We start from the raw sequence: 15,268 nt of genomic DNA on the forward strand, positions 1-15,268 counted from the left end.
TATTCCTTAAACATTGCAAAGATGAATATTTATGGAGAGGTCAGCTGCTTTCACGAGGAGGATCCCCACGGAAATTTCTGCTCAAGGCTCCCTTGGGACTGGTATATTCTTTCCCAAATGATCCGAAGGGAATTCTTCACATGAAGTTGTAATAAAATTGAGTGAGTGAAAATAGGAGGGAGGCATTTATTGAAGCAGAATGGAAAATAAGAGGTCCGGAAAACTGAGCTGCCTCTGAAAGCCACGCAGTCAAACACCTGCAGATGCAGGCACAAGAGATTATGGAAATTATTTGGGAAAATTGGCCTGGATGGCCTTGGCAGCACCTGAGTGTCACTGGGGCTCATTGAATATGCTCAAAACATAAAACTGGTTTTTTCTCTGCCACATTGCATTTTTCCACAAGATGAGGAACTCACTTGAAAATGATACCTGAATTAATTGCAGCATTCCATAGCCCTAGATTCCTTTGGAAACGGGATTGGGGAAGCGAGCACATCATGCTGCTGCTCTGCCCTGCCCAGTTCCTCAGCCTTGAGGCTTCTCTGCAATCTGTGTTTTACTGATTATTTGTAGTAAAAAGACCTAACAAACCCCAAATGGCAGAAATCTGTCATTTGTAGAGCCACTATCAAGGGTTGGATGTCCAAAATTTGATTACGGAAATGAAAGCCTGGCATGGATTAAATCCTGCACTCTTTTGACCTTCATCGTGTTTGCCATCACTTTGTCCTAAATTTGTGTTCATATTTCAGGGTTATGAATTCCCTGGTTAGGAATGTTTGATAATATTTTCAACTGTTTGCTTTGGTGGAAGACTTTGACTTAGCACTGAGAGAAAAAAGGACTTTTCAGACTGAAAACAAAGACTTGAAACTTTGTCTTCTGGTTCCTACCTGTGGTTGCAATTCTGCTGCTTTTTGGGTATTTTTAGCTTTCTCTGGCTGAGCTCTGCAAATCCTGATAGATCCCCCCGTCCTTTGTGCTGGGCTGCTGTGGTGGGATGCTGTTATATTTTGCCAGAGTGAATCGAGAGAGAAAATAATTTAGAAATTTAATTTAGCCCTGCCTTAGGGAATAGAAGTCTGGAGATACTGTGGTGATATTTGGGTGTTTGTGTGCCTGTGTCTCTCTCAGCTTCTCAGTCTGATTGCCCCTCAGTGAAAATTTGAGTTCCTCTGCCAAAAGCAAAATCTTTTGGGGGGATTAGAAACCCAGTATTGTGTTGGAAATCAGTGTTTCAGCAATAATCCAAATGCACAGTGCAGAGCAGAAGAAGAGTCATCCTATCTTCCTTCCACAGGAGCTCTCTTCCTCACTGGAATTTCTTGGGTGGAAGGGATTTCATGCTTGGAAGACCATGACTAGGGTATTTCTTTAGGTGCTGTGTTACTGTTGTCCCCAGGGACGGCAAGAATCATGACACAAATTCAGGTCCAGGATGAACGGAATTATTTAATTAATTATCGCCTCGTTTATATAACTTGGTTCGCAATAGAGAAAGGACATTATTGGCTGCTTGACCCGACACCTCCCAGAGTGATTGGCTGAATGCTACGACGCCTATTTCAAAGGATTTTCTTCAGTGAACCAAAACAAGACCGCGCGAGATTGAGAGTCATTTACAGAACCGTCTTTCTCTGTTCCTCAGCTAAAGCACGAGAAAGGAAAACTTCACAAAATGCTTCAGCAGCTGGAAAATTCCTCTGCTCCTGCTTTTCAGCATCTACAGTGCTGTTCAAGCCAATCCATTTTAGCTGCTGAAAAATGTATTGTCTTGAATTATTTAAGTTTGCATTCTTTGGGGGAAGAAAAATACTCTTTATATATACCTTCAGGTTCAGTGGCAACAATCAGCACAGATACAAATGTACAATGTGGTTAAATGGCTGAAAAGTGAAAGGTGGATAAATTCATAATGAAAATAGAATCCAAGTCTGAGTAGCCAGTGTTTAACCCTTATTCAGAGTGAGCTGCTTAAACCAAATACAATTCCCTCCCAACTGGCATGTGCCAGTTGGATGATAATAATCACTCAGTGATTTGGGGTACACCACATGTGGGCTTTGTCTGCCTGCTTTCAGAGTCCTGTATTCACATGAGTGTGAAAACATGTTACATCTGAGGACTGCATCCAAAATTTAAATTCCTTTCCTCCATTTATTCCAATTTCTGCATAATTTAGGTGCTGGATGGAGGGGATGGCTCTGGAGTGGCATCAGTGGCACTGCTAACCCTCTGTGCTCTGCATTCAGATTTGGTTTATTTGGAACATTTAAAATCACTGCTAGAACTTAAAGATCAATGGATCAGTTTTAATATTTGAAATGTTGCTTTAGAAGAAAAGTGCTTTCTGTTTTAAGGACTTGGAGCCTTTACTTTTGTAAAGCCAGGAGTCCAGAAAACAACTCAGAGAGGATACATTGCTTTTAGGGGTTAGAACTCCCTTGCTGTGTCCACAGTGTGAAATTAATCTCTACATCTACAGGCTCCTTTATTTGGAGTGGTTTTTTTTATTTTATTTGGCGTTTTTAACCAGTCGATTTCCTCGGTTAACAGTAAAATAACTGTTCCAGTGGGAAGAACAAGGTAGCTCCGTAGTTTCTTTGGAAGGAAAAAGCAGGGGAGTGGTAAACCTGTTTAATGAGCAAAAGTTAACGATGAACACCCTGTGGATAACTTCAATTAATGTCCTGCAATTGATGTCTGGCTGTGGGTCACAGGGCAGGGACAGAAATCTTCCTTTTAAAAAGCAGAAACTTCAGCTGCAACTGCTTGAAATTATTCTTAATTTCCTGCTGGGGGAACACCAATAAATCTTCTAGTGTTGAAGTCTCCTTTCCATCACACACCAAGTAATTTGGGGTTTGGAAGAGTTCCTAAACTGTTTCCCAGGCAATTGGAAAATATGTACTGATGGCAATGTCAGAAGTGTTTAACCAGCTTTAAAAAGCTGTTTTCCTCCTGCAACACCATGTTGGAGATTTTACAAGAGGTAATTGGAAGAGAAATCTTCAGGATCTGAGGCTCCAACCTCCCCTACAAGGCACTAATGTTGATCAAAAAAAAGATGGAGCAATGGATGGGTGCATTTTCCTGTTGGTTTGAGTAAAATGACGAAGTTCTCATGATTAGCAGAGGGTTCCAGAAAACCCTGCAGAGAGAATTGGGAATTGATTTGAAAACACCTTCCCAATTTTCTAAATTTTGCGCCCCAATTAGTAATCTCAACTCTGAAGTTCTCAGCCTGTTTCTGACCTCTGTGAAGCTGTAATCACTTAATAAAAACCAACATTGTTTGACCTGGGTTTTTGCAGGAGCTCAGGACTTCTGAACCATGAATCAATGTGATTTCGCAGAAGACATTTTATTGTTTACGTAACACTCTACTTACACATTTTACAACTGCTGTGCACACGATCACGCATTACTTGATTGGTCCCTCTATCTTGTCCACACACTCTGCACGCACTTTTCAGAAAATATGATTGGTTCTAGTCCAGTGCGGCACAGTCCTTCTTTATCTATTTCTTGCTGTCTTGGTATTCTGTTTTTCAGCTTCTTCTTTCCCAATTTAGCACAGTTTGCATTTCAGTAACCTTGATGAATTCCTGAGGGCTCTGATAAGAATAACTGGAGGTGGTTTGGCTGGGGCACACTATCAGGGTTCAAATACATTACAACAATTCCCCCTTTTTCTTCTTGCACCACCCAAACCCTTTTTACTATGTTTTCCAACAAATGGGTCGCCAATTTCATTATATATGGAATAACACAAAGCAATACAGTAATGGCTAATAGTAATTACAAAGCTTCCTTCACAATTCTTACACCCGTGCCCATGTGCCAATAACGAAAATCTATAGCAGTTCTATTCTGCAATGTCCTGTGTCTAGTACTATCTACATCAGTGAATATCTCATTTAACTGTTTGACTGTCCAACCTCTCACCTTATTAAGCATCACCAGAGCTTGAGCAGCAGCAACACCTAAAGTAAAAAAACCCCAATGTTTATTTATCGGTAATATTAGGAATCAGAGTGTCCTTCTCAAGCCAGGGGTGAGCCCATTTCACTGGTATCCATCGGGGTCCTTCATCTATAATGACACAAGCATAACCCCTTCCCCTCATTAATAATTCCACAGGTCCTTCCCATGACCCTGGCATAGGATTTTTAAAACGAACTTTTGGTCGGTGCTGTATCAATTCAGAATCTTGCTGCAAACCTGAGTAATGTGTTAATGCTGGTGGGTCACTGTGAGTACCTACTAACCGCAAATGATTCGTAACATAAACTGCTTTCAGTACTCTGTCCTATGGGCTCAGCCCATCCTCTCCTGTTTTCTGTTTATCAAGCAGCCCTTTGAGTACCTGATGTGTTCTTCCAATCATGGCTTGTCCAGTAGAGTTACCTGGAATGCCTGTGCTATGCCTCACTCCTCAAAGAGCCAAGAAATCTTGGGTTCATTGGGCTATATAACCTGGCTCATTATCTGTCTTGATTTCCTGAGGCAAGCCCTTTATGGCAAAACCGCCTTGCCAGTGTCAAATGACAAAACGAGACCCTTCTCTTGTCATAGGAGTGGCCCAGACCATGGCAGAAAAGGTATCTATGGCTACATGAAGGCGTTTGAAGCGACCAAAAGGGGCATAGATAGTCACATCAGTTTGCCATAATTGCAGAGGCCCTAGGCTGCGAGGATTAACCCCAGGACCCAATCCACCAATCATACCCTGCCATTGTGGACAGGTTGAGACGATTCCTTGAGCGTTCTGCAGTGATATTCCAAATTGTTTGTGTAAAACCTTTGTGCTTTGGTGAAAAAATTCGTGAGGCCTTCTGGCTTGGCCAAACTTATCAGTATTGGGAGAAGCAGAGGCCCGAAGTGGTGCCACCAATTGGTTAGCTTTCTCTTTTCCCAAGGCCAGACCTTCTGTTAAACCAGAGTGACTCCGTATATGGGTGATAAAATAATCCTGCTTGCGAGAATTAAGTAACTGCCAGAGCTGCACAAAGAGTTGCCACAACCGCCAGCTTCGAGTTTCTTTCAGTAATGATCGCTCCATGCACTCAACAGCACCTACTACGTAAAGAGAATCAGAAACAATGTTAACAAGATCATTTGGCCATTTTTCAAATACCTGGATAAGAGCATGCAACTCAGGAACCTGCAAAGAGTTTCCTGGTCCCTCAAGGATTTCACTGAGCCATTTGCCTTTGTCCTGCCAAGTCAGACCTGCTTTAGAACTCTTTTGGCTGGCATCAGTGAAAACCATGAGGCCTTCTACAAGTTGCTTTGATAACCAAGGTAGTCCTTCGACCTGTTGATGTAAAGAAAAAAATTTATGAGGGGGAAAATGAGTACTAATGAGACCTGGAAAATTCAACAATGCCCATTGTAAGGTGTCTGAATTCTGTAATGACCATTGCAAGTAATCCTTAGATAATGGAAGAAGAATATTTTGGGGTTCCCTTCCTGCAATTTCCAATGTTCATTTCCGTGCCTTCACTGCAATTTTTGCTATAGCCTCCATTCACGTAGTCACAGATTTACCCAAACTGAATGGTAAAAACACCCACTCTAAGATCTTTAGTGGCTGTTTAGCCGGGCCATCCCACTGCATCAGTATACCCATCACATGTTTTTCCTTATTCAGCACAGCCACAGACAATGGCAAAATAGGAGACCAACGATCTGCAAAGGAATCTATGAAACTCATGAAAGTCTCCTTTGCCTCTTGCTTAACGGTTGTATGGGACGGTGACGGAAGTCCCATGTCTGGGACAGCACGGAATGCCTCCCGTGCTAGCTGCTGAGACTGCTGCAGAATTGCTGTATGTAAACGTGCCTGAGCTTGGGGTACCCTTGCAAGAGCTCAAGATTTTCAATCACGGCACCATCTATACGCCTTTCCCAACCCGCTTGCCATAGCAGTCTCTGTGTGGGTTTCAAAAAGATTTCTGCCAGCTTTCTACAGTCAAACGGAGTCATTAAACCACTCGTAAAAATATGGTGCAACAAAGTTTGCACGTCCGGGTTGGTTAATCCATACTGCATCCCAGCTTTTTGTCCTTCTCGGACGAGCTTCCAATTGAGCCCCGCCCACTGGCGTTGGTTCGGATTACCGGGGGCAGCAATTCCCGGGAACGCTTGTGCAATAAATTCACCCTCAATCAAAGCCTCCCGTATGATTCCCTGCCACCGCCGAGCAGGATTGTCGGAAGCAGGGCGGCTTGGGGAGCCGCGGGCAGGACTTTCTTTTTTCCGCTCCGGCCTTTGAGCCGGGGGATCAGTCGTTCTTCGCATTCCCCGGCTCCGCTCCAGCTTTTGCCCCGGTTGGAATTTCCCCGCATCCCCTTCTCGCTCCCGCGGTTTTCCCCCCTTCTCTGTTTCCTCGGCAGGAGTCACAGGGCGGACGGACCCCCACCGGGGCCACCCCCCCGGGGAGCCGGGCCAACGCCGTCCGAAAACTCGGCACCGCGACACACATTCAGCAGCTGATTCAGGATTCTTTCTCCCCTCCGCCACCAGTAGCGGTTTCTGTTTTTCTCTTTCTTTCTTTCTCCTGCCGCCTGTGCTCTTCCTCTTCAAAGCTGCGCAAATGCTCTGCCTTTGAATGCCCGTCATTTGCATCTGAACGGGCGGTGAGGGGGGTCGCGGGGGATATCCGTGCCCTCCTAATGCAATTGTTAACTCTTCAGGGGATGCCACGGGACACCCCGTAGGTAATCCTGGAGGCTGTGGAGAGGGGAGCTCATCCACTTCCATTTTCTCTGGTTCTGGTGCGGGCTGCGGAGCCTGTAACTCCGTCTCCGCGGGTGCAGAAGGCAGGGACGGTATAACTGGGTCTACTCCCCCAAAGAATTCTCGTGCTTACGTCGGAAAGGCAGCCGCGGGACTGCCTGGCTCTAGATGGGCTGCTGCCCCTACCGCAGCTGTTTTTTCTGCTTCTATTTGCCTTAGCACCGTTATTATTAATTTCCATACTGTGCTAAGTCCCTTAGTTTCTTTTAATCCATCCCAGAGAGCGATTCCCAGCCTTTCCCACTCAAGGGTGTTGACAACACTCCAGAGGGTGGCAAAAAATCCTCTCTCCTGACCCCATTTTAACAGTCTTTTCAAGACCTCTGGGTCATATTTAATTTCTCTCTCGGAGACAATACGCTGGAGAACCCTGAACGTGGCCTGTTCTTCCTTTGACAGTCCCTTCCCCATCCTCCAGCCCCCGGTCACTCACCTCTTCGGGTGTACCCACTGCAGCGTACGTTTTCCGGAGCTCTTTTCCCAGGAGCTTTCTTCTGCTCCCAGACTCCAGTGGATCCATCCTCCAACTCTGCCCCCCTCCACGGTCCAGCCGCAGCAGGTTCCGATGGGGTCCCCCGGCCTTTTCACTCCACAGACCCCCTTCAGAATCCAAAGGGTCCTGTCTGCTTCATTATCGCAGCGTTTATCACATCGCGAGGTCACCAGCATGCGGGAGCTCAGGACTTCTGAACAACGAACCAATATGATTCCACAGAAGACATTTTATTGTTTACATTGCACTCTACTTACGCATTTTGCAACTGCTGTGCACACGATCACGCACTTCTTGATTGGTCCCTCGATTTTGTCCACGCGTTCTGCACGCACTTTTCAGAAAACAGGATTGGTTCTAGTCCAGTGCGGCACAGTCCTTCTTTATCTATTTCTCGCTGCCTTGGTATTCTGCTTCTCAGCTTCTTCTTTCCCAATTGAGCACTGCTTACATTTCAGTAACCTTGATGCATTCCTGGTGGCTCTGATAAGAATAACTGGAGGTGGTTTGGCTGGGGCACACTATCAGGGTTCAAATACATTACAACGGGTTTTAATACGCAGAGCCTGACTTTGCTGCGGTAATTTGTCTTCAAGTTTGATAATTGGAAGAACAAAGCAGAATGTTTTGATTTGACACTGAGTCAGGTGATGAGCATGTCAAGTGAGATTTGACTGATGTTTCCTTTGCTCCCCCAGTGGAATTTAAATGACTTATTGTTCAGTTAAAATGCAGGCAAAAACCAAAACCTCCACAAGAATTATTATTTTTTTTCCTCATTGATGTGGTGGATGGGGTTTGATGGAGAGCTCTGTGGCTGCAGCACGTTCTGTCATGTATCAAACAATTCTGAAGCTTGTTCTGTGTGAAAACAAATATTTTCAATAGGGACAGGATTAATTTTTGTTTTTTAGGCATTGAACCCATTTTTCTGGGGTTGGCAAAGGAGTCTAAATGATGTTACAACAACTCAAGATAAACAGCCTTGCTGAAAAGAGATTTTCTTAATGCAAAGGTGGAAGTTGTGACCCCCTCCTGTGTGGGCACAGAGCCAGGGCAGTGACACGAGTGCTTGCTGAGGGAAGCCATATGTGTTAAAGGTACCTGTTATGATGGAAAAAAAAAAATTCAGGATATCTTTGCTTAGGGTGGGGTTGAGCTTTACTGCAGACACACCTGTAGGTGTTGCTGACACAGTAGGATTACATATCTTGCTGTATCTGGTGAAAAATCCAGGAATCCAGCAATACTGGCTTTTATTATTTCATATTATTTCCCCTCTGCCCACCAGAAGCAGCTAAGAAACCAAGCGTAGTCACAGACCACGCTTTTAATTCCTTTTTGGGCAATGAAGCTTTTGACTTCTTAAAGAAAACTTTTTTTTTCCCTGAAATGAATCAATTTTCTTTCCAGTTTCATGCTTTGTGGTATTGGGCTAAACTCATATTTTACACATGTCAGATGTACATCAGAATGAAACTTTTACCTTGGAGATGACATGTAACCCAAAAAGAAACCAAAAATCTGATGAACTGGGGCGTTTCTCTTGCCAGCCTTCTCTGGCACCTGCGTTTCCTCCATGGCAAGGAATGTACAGAGAAGAAACATCCCATGTCCAACTTTTTCCCAATTAGACTAAACTGCCACATTTCCAGCCTTTTTTTGCCAGGTTTTTTCACTCTTGATGCGAGCTGAAGCAGTTAAGAGTATATCTACTGGTGTGCCTCTGTCTGCTCTAGGAGCAGGATTTTTTCCTTCTTGTCTTCATCCTGTTGTAAAACACCAGATATTTGCTTTTTAGAACCACTGCCTGTTTTTCTGGATGTATCATTAGTCAGCAGGCTTGTGCTCCTTCCCCAGAACCTGCAGAGAGATGTTGCTGTCAGGGAAGGACATTTCTCTGCCAGTAATTTTTTTTCCCAAGGCCATACTTCAATTCCAGTAGCTGATCCTGAGACCTGTTACTAGTTGGGGTCAGGGCTGATTTAACAACCATGTTTGGAGGCAAAATGAGGGAATATTTATTGCTTCCAGTGAAGATCAGCTCCCTTTGCATCTCACCTGTGCTCTATTATCACCTTTGCAAACCTGGCTTTTATTCCATCATGAGCCACGCTAAGTTCTGAAAAAAACTGCTGTAAATACATCCCTAATCTGTGTTCCAATGACAGAGGTTTAACAACTGGTTTTGATCCTTTCATTTTCCAGCAGGGAGGTTGCTGTGTGAACAAGGCTTTCCAGAAGTTTTACATATGTCATTCCTCATCATGATACTTGAAGGGTACAGTAATTGGTTGCAACAGCTTAACTATTTTGCAAACAAGGCAGCACAGCTCTTTGGTGCCTTCACATCTCAGTCAGAACCTGTGTGAGGCTGAGGAAGTCTCAGGCCTCAGGCCTGGCCAGGAGTTAAAGCTGGGCTTGTTTTTGTCCCTTTTAAATGCGCTGTGGGTCCTGATACGACAGGAGATGTTAAAATCAAACTTGTACCCAAATGACTGACTCTGTGTACTTGTCGCTCAGAGCCCCTGGAAGGAGCTTCATGGGGAGAGTTATGGGCTTGAATCTCAGAGTTTTTCAGTTTAGGGATGATAGAGACAAATAATCTTCTTCTGCAGGTTTAAAATCCACCTTAGAAGCAAATTGCAATTTTTTGGAGGCTACAGAAAGGCAGGATTGAGCTGCTGCTCTGGATCCAGGTCTGCCTAGGTAGAGCTGTGGAATATTCCAGAAGTAAAACACACCTTTTCCTCCATTCCCTGAAATAGGAGAGTATTCCAAAAGAACAGGTATTTTTAAATTTGCATTCTAAAAAGATACATCTATCATTGTGCACTTCTGAAAGAGGGTTTTGTTCAGTTTTTGGGCTCGCCTGGAGATGGCAATGTGGCAGTGTCATTGTTACACTGTGGGCTTCTCTCAGGAATACACACAAATTACATAAAACCAATAATATGAAATAAAGCTCCGTTCGAGATGGCTTTGATAATATAGGGAATAAATACGTTAGAAACATACAGATAATGGAGCTGAAGCACAGCTGATTTCACTAAATGAAAAGACTGGTGAATGGTAAATTAATTTTTTATTGCACCCGAACACCCACCACACTTTTAATGCCGTGTAACTTCCATTGTAGTGAGTGACTTACACGAAACACAAGCCCTGTCCTGTTGCTCCTGGGCTGGGTGGCAACAAAGGGGCTGAGTTACCTGAGCTCTCAAGGTCCTCATCACCTTCATGCTCCTGTGCCTCTATCAGGCAACTTAAATTTCTTGTTTATCAACTTAAGCCTGGAAGCTTAAAGAAGTTTTTCATGACATTTTGCTTTCTTGTAGCTGGAGAATTTTTTTCAAAGGGGAAATTAAAAGGTCTTGTGCTTAATTACAGCACTGTGAAAGTAGGGCCAGCTCCAGTAGAACATCCCGGAATTGCTTGGGTTGGAAGGGAGCTTAAAGATCATCCGGTGCCATCCCTGCCATGAGCAGGGACACCTTCCACTATCCCAGGTTGCTCCAAACCCCATCCAACCTGGCCTTGGATCCTTCCAGGGATCCAGGGCAGCCACAGCTCCTCTGGGAATTCCATCCCATTCCTCATATATGCTTCATTTTCACTTGTTTCCAAGAGTTCTGCTGTGGGTTATCAGCATCATCTTCAATTCCGTAGTGGAGGGGCTGATGTGGAGGAACATGGACCTGCTCTCTTCCAGGACAGCTTACAGACAAAGCTGGAGAGCTATCCCAGGTTTATTTTCACCCAGTTTATTAATCTGCATTCACAACAAAAGGATCTCAGGATCTCCTGCATTTGTAGCTGAGCAGACTTAAATGCATACAATCCTTTTGGGTCCTTCAGATCATTAGGAATACAAGGGACGTGGTAGATGACAGAATTTGGGAACCCACTTCTATAGGAAGCTCTGGGGACTTAAGAAACATGATTGCAAAATTTTTTTCACGGGAGACAGTGCCTGCAAACTGAACACAAAGGGTTTGCTCACTAGAGTGTTCTGGCTCCGAGCACTGCTTTAAAACCCCTTTGGGATCAAGATATCTGAGTGTGGTAAACTGTTTTCTTTTCTGCTTCAGCTTGGATCTCTCTTCCAGTGCCTGATTTCTGTTCCTACAGCACACCCCGTTCTGTTCTAATACCTTTGCTGATGGGGAGGTAAATGCAGTACAAATTGTCACTTTAACATGTTGCACTTTGTAGTGTGTTGAATAATGCATTTAACATGCTGTCATGATGTACCTCACCGTGCCAAACCTCTGCAGCCCTGACTGCTGGGTTGGTGCTGTTTGTTTACCAAGCACTTTGTGCTTCAAGAATTTTGTTCTGCACATATAATCATGGAAAGGACAGAGGAGATATTCCACAAATAGTTTGAGTGACCCCACCAAATGAGAGAGGATGGTTTTTCCCTTTCACTTGTTGTTTTCTTACCTTGGGAGATGTTTGGAGGAGAAGGGAAGATCAGCTCAGATGCTCACAGGTTCTGTGTTGTATTTTTAGTTCTGTCACAGCTGTTTATGTCACCCTGATGTGCCACCCCATCACACTTGGTTCCCCAGCTCCTCAAATTGTCTCTTTAATACCTCAATACACTGTCCAAGTGTGATTAACTGCACCTTTCGAGGTCTACCTGTGTTGGTTGAAAAGCTGACTGCTCATGTGGAAAACACACACCCCTGGCATCATCTCCTTGCTGTGATTTCAGACACCATTCCAAAAAAGAGGGGTTTACTGCATGGAATTGCTTTTAAAAGCCTTGATGTCCCATAAAATGTTGCCCCATACAGTCAGGATCAGAGGCATCCTCTACCTTTCCTTTCCCAAACGTAAATGGAGAGTTTTTGTCTCACATGTATCTACAGGCAGCCAAAATCCCAGATTCTCCCAGAGTGTGGCTGTGTGGGGCTGCACGGGAGAGGGAGAGCTGATACTCTGTTATCAAGTGTCTCATTTGGACACATTTAATTAATTTGAAAGACAAATGAAGGAAGGACTTCAACCATCTGCCTAACGCTGTGCTTTTCTCCTGACTTTTTTTCTGACTATAACATCCTGGCAGTTCTGTGGCATCCAAGCTCCACTGCAGATGGAGCAAAGAATGGAGAAGGTGCTGGAGAAATTCAGCTGCTGTGGGGCCTGGACTCTCTGTGGCTGGAGGTGTGAGGGGAATTCACTGTAGTCATCCACAAAAGTTTGATAAACTGTAATCTTTTTACATTTGGGTTAATTGCAGCAATTTTAATCTCCCAGTTGACTTCCAAAGGTTTAGTCCAGGATGTGGCTTGGACAAGTGTTGTTAACTCCATCCCAAGTGCCTGGGGAAGTGCAAATGTGGGTTCCTGGAGCTGTGGTCCAACCACTTGTGCCATGCTCTGGTTGGTATTACTGAGCCCAGATGACCAAGGAAAGCAAGTGCAGGATAAGAAGGGTGATTGAAGGCAGAGCTTTCAGTTTAGATTAAATGATAGACACTAAAAATCTAAATGGATAAGGAGAAGACAACAAGGGAATGATTACCATGGGACGCTGTTTTTCACACTACAAGGAGAACCAGGAGTCAGAAAGCAAGTGAGCTTCAAAATAGAATGGAAACCATGTTTAAGAAAACCAGAGATTAAAGTGGGGGGCCTTTGCAGTTGATGCTGCAGCAATTTAAGATACAGATTAATTCCAGACAAGGTTAAGGGATTTCCTGGAGGACACATACCAGTGTTCCACTTGCCATTTGCAGCTCTGACAAAATGTAACCCTCTGGTTGTTTGGAGGCTGTGCACTTGTCCTTGATTACATTGTTCTTTGAGCATCCAACACCAGATAGACAGGCTTAGGTGACCTTCATCTGGATTTGCATTTCCGTGAGAAGCGCTTGATAACTGTATTGTTCTTGTTGTCTGGAGGAGCTGATGGCTCAATCTGCCATCATGGAATGGAGAGTTTTTCACATGGTCTTCGAAGTTTGAAAACCTTTTAAATCCTTGCACAGCATTTGGTAAAAGAGGGCTTTTAAAATGCAGGTCATTATTGTCTGTGTTGAGCTCTGGGTAGTGAATAGGGATGCATTTCCTCTTCAGAAAATTCTGTTTATACTGCAATGATGCTTCAGGCCAATTTCTGTATGATTTCTGTGCATTTATCTTTGTTGATGATGTTTTTTTTGAAGAAGTCTGTCTTTATATTGTCAGTGACTTAATGTTGAGAATCAGAGCTTTAGGATTTGCAGGAGAAAGGAAGTGCTTGAGAGGCATTGCTGAAATTGTTTAGCCAATCTTTCATTTTAACAATAGGGAAATAAAATTACCCAAGTGCAGAAATAGGTATTTCTGAAGCAGAACATAATGCTCATCAGCATAGATAAACACAAAAGGATTGATGTGTCTTAAAACTGTGTCAAAGGCTCCTGTTCAAAAGCCACAGTAGAAACAATTGGAGCAGGCTCCTCCTGCATCTCTTCTCTTCCAGGGTGGATTAAAAGGGGTTTATTGGAAAAGGAGTTTTTCCTGGAGATGGGAGTCTCGAGTGGCTTTTCCCTGCCTGTTCCCTGCTCTGCCAACTGCATGCCCTTTGGTCCAGGCTTCTGTGAATGAAGGCTGGTTGTGATGAATTTTGCTTCTAAACCCTGAAATATGGGAGCGTCAGGAGACAGGAGCATCACCAGATCAGAGATCCCAGATGCTGGGATAAAGGACAATGGCACTGGACAGAGCCTCATTCCTCTGGGGTGAGACACAGCTTCAGGGGAGAGGATCCCAAAGGGGAGAAGCCCATCCTTGCCTAGGTGTTCTCTCTGATTGCCACAAATATTTTGCCTTTTTCAGGTATTTCACTGCAGGGACTGATGCGATGATCAGGCCTCCTGAGCTCTTCTAGGAGCTCCAGCAAAGATATAAGAAGGTATTTAATACTAACCTATTCATGTGTACTAACAAACCAGAGTATGCAAACAGGGTTTGAATGACACAATTCCTTTTTCCACCCTCACATTTGGTAATATTTGCTTGTGAAAAGAGTGTCAGTGCCCAACATTGCAGTCACTGCCTGCACCACTGAGTGTTGCCTCTTCCCTGTGAAGAAGTCTGAGTCTGGTGCTCCCCAGCATGAGAAAGTGTTGATTTCTAAGGATTTTCCAGGGCCCACACAGTCCTTCCCTGCACTGATGAGAACTGAGCTGCTGCAGCATCACCCAAGGCTTTCTACAGCTTCACTAATGGTGTGCAGTTCTATCTGTTGAATCATCAAGGAGCATCTTGCCCTAAATTGGGCTGTCCTTCTTTACAACCAAGCCTTTCTGGGACTGCTCTGCCAGATTAAAATGGCAAAGTCATGATTTGGCCATCCCTGACTGCAGGGCTCTGGGGTTCAGTCTGGACCAGGCGTAGACGAGCGGAGAGGAGAGATCTCTATAGTCAGATCTTGGAACATGGGGTTTATTGCAAAGGGCGTGGGTATAGGGGCACTGCTTAGAGCTGCCAGACTCAGCTCGGAGCAGGCCCAAGAGAGCAAGAGAGTGAGCGGGTAAGTAAAGAGGGAGAGAGAGCGGGAGAGGAATGAGAATGAAGAAGAAGAAGTGATGAGAGTGTAGTAAGAGAGTGTAAGAGTGTGCGAAGAGTGGAATGGAATGGTGAAGTCCTGGTTACAATACAATAAATCATCTTCTGTACTGAATATTCTAATTGTCACTAACTAATCTAATACAAGATACAAATCCTATAGCATTTACATACAGCCTATAAGAGTTCTTCTATTACCATTGAGTGTTACATCTTAACTTCTAAAAACTACTCTTTGGACCCCTTCTGCTGAGCTAGTAGGGTCTGCTCTGACCCTTGGACCTGCCTGCAAGCAGAGGGTATTGTTCCATCAAGAGGGGATTACCTTCAGTCGGCCATACCATTGTTTTCCAGTTGTTCAGTAACTAAGACTTGGTAATTCAAAGGTGGCTTTCATTTCGATGTC

At 44.2% G+C, this 15,268-nt stretch overlaps 1 long non-coding RNA gene across 1 annotated transcript; it reads right to left on the reverse strand.

The window, feature by feature from the left end:
* Positions 1 to 1,435: 1,435 nt before the first annotated feature.
* On the reverse strand, positions 1,436 to 7,813 carry LOC120411178. The gene is made up of 2 exons (XR_005603570.1): positions 7,241 to 7,813; positions 1,436 to 5,085 (listed from the first exon to the last, which is right to left on the reverse strand). It is a non-coding gene; the product is annotated as an uncharacterized LOC120411178 (long non-coding RNA).
* Between the last annotated feature and the right edge of the window lie 7,455 nt (positions 7,814 to 15,268).

The sequence above is a fragment of the Corvus cornix genome, chromosome 22 (genome assembly GCF_000738735.6).
Source record: "Corvus cornix cornix isolate S_Up_H32 chromosome 22, ASM73873v5, whole genome shotgun sequence".
Classification (NCBI taxonomy): Eukaryota; Metazoa; Chordata; class Aves; order Passeriformes; family Corvidae; genus Corvus; species Corvus cornix.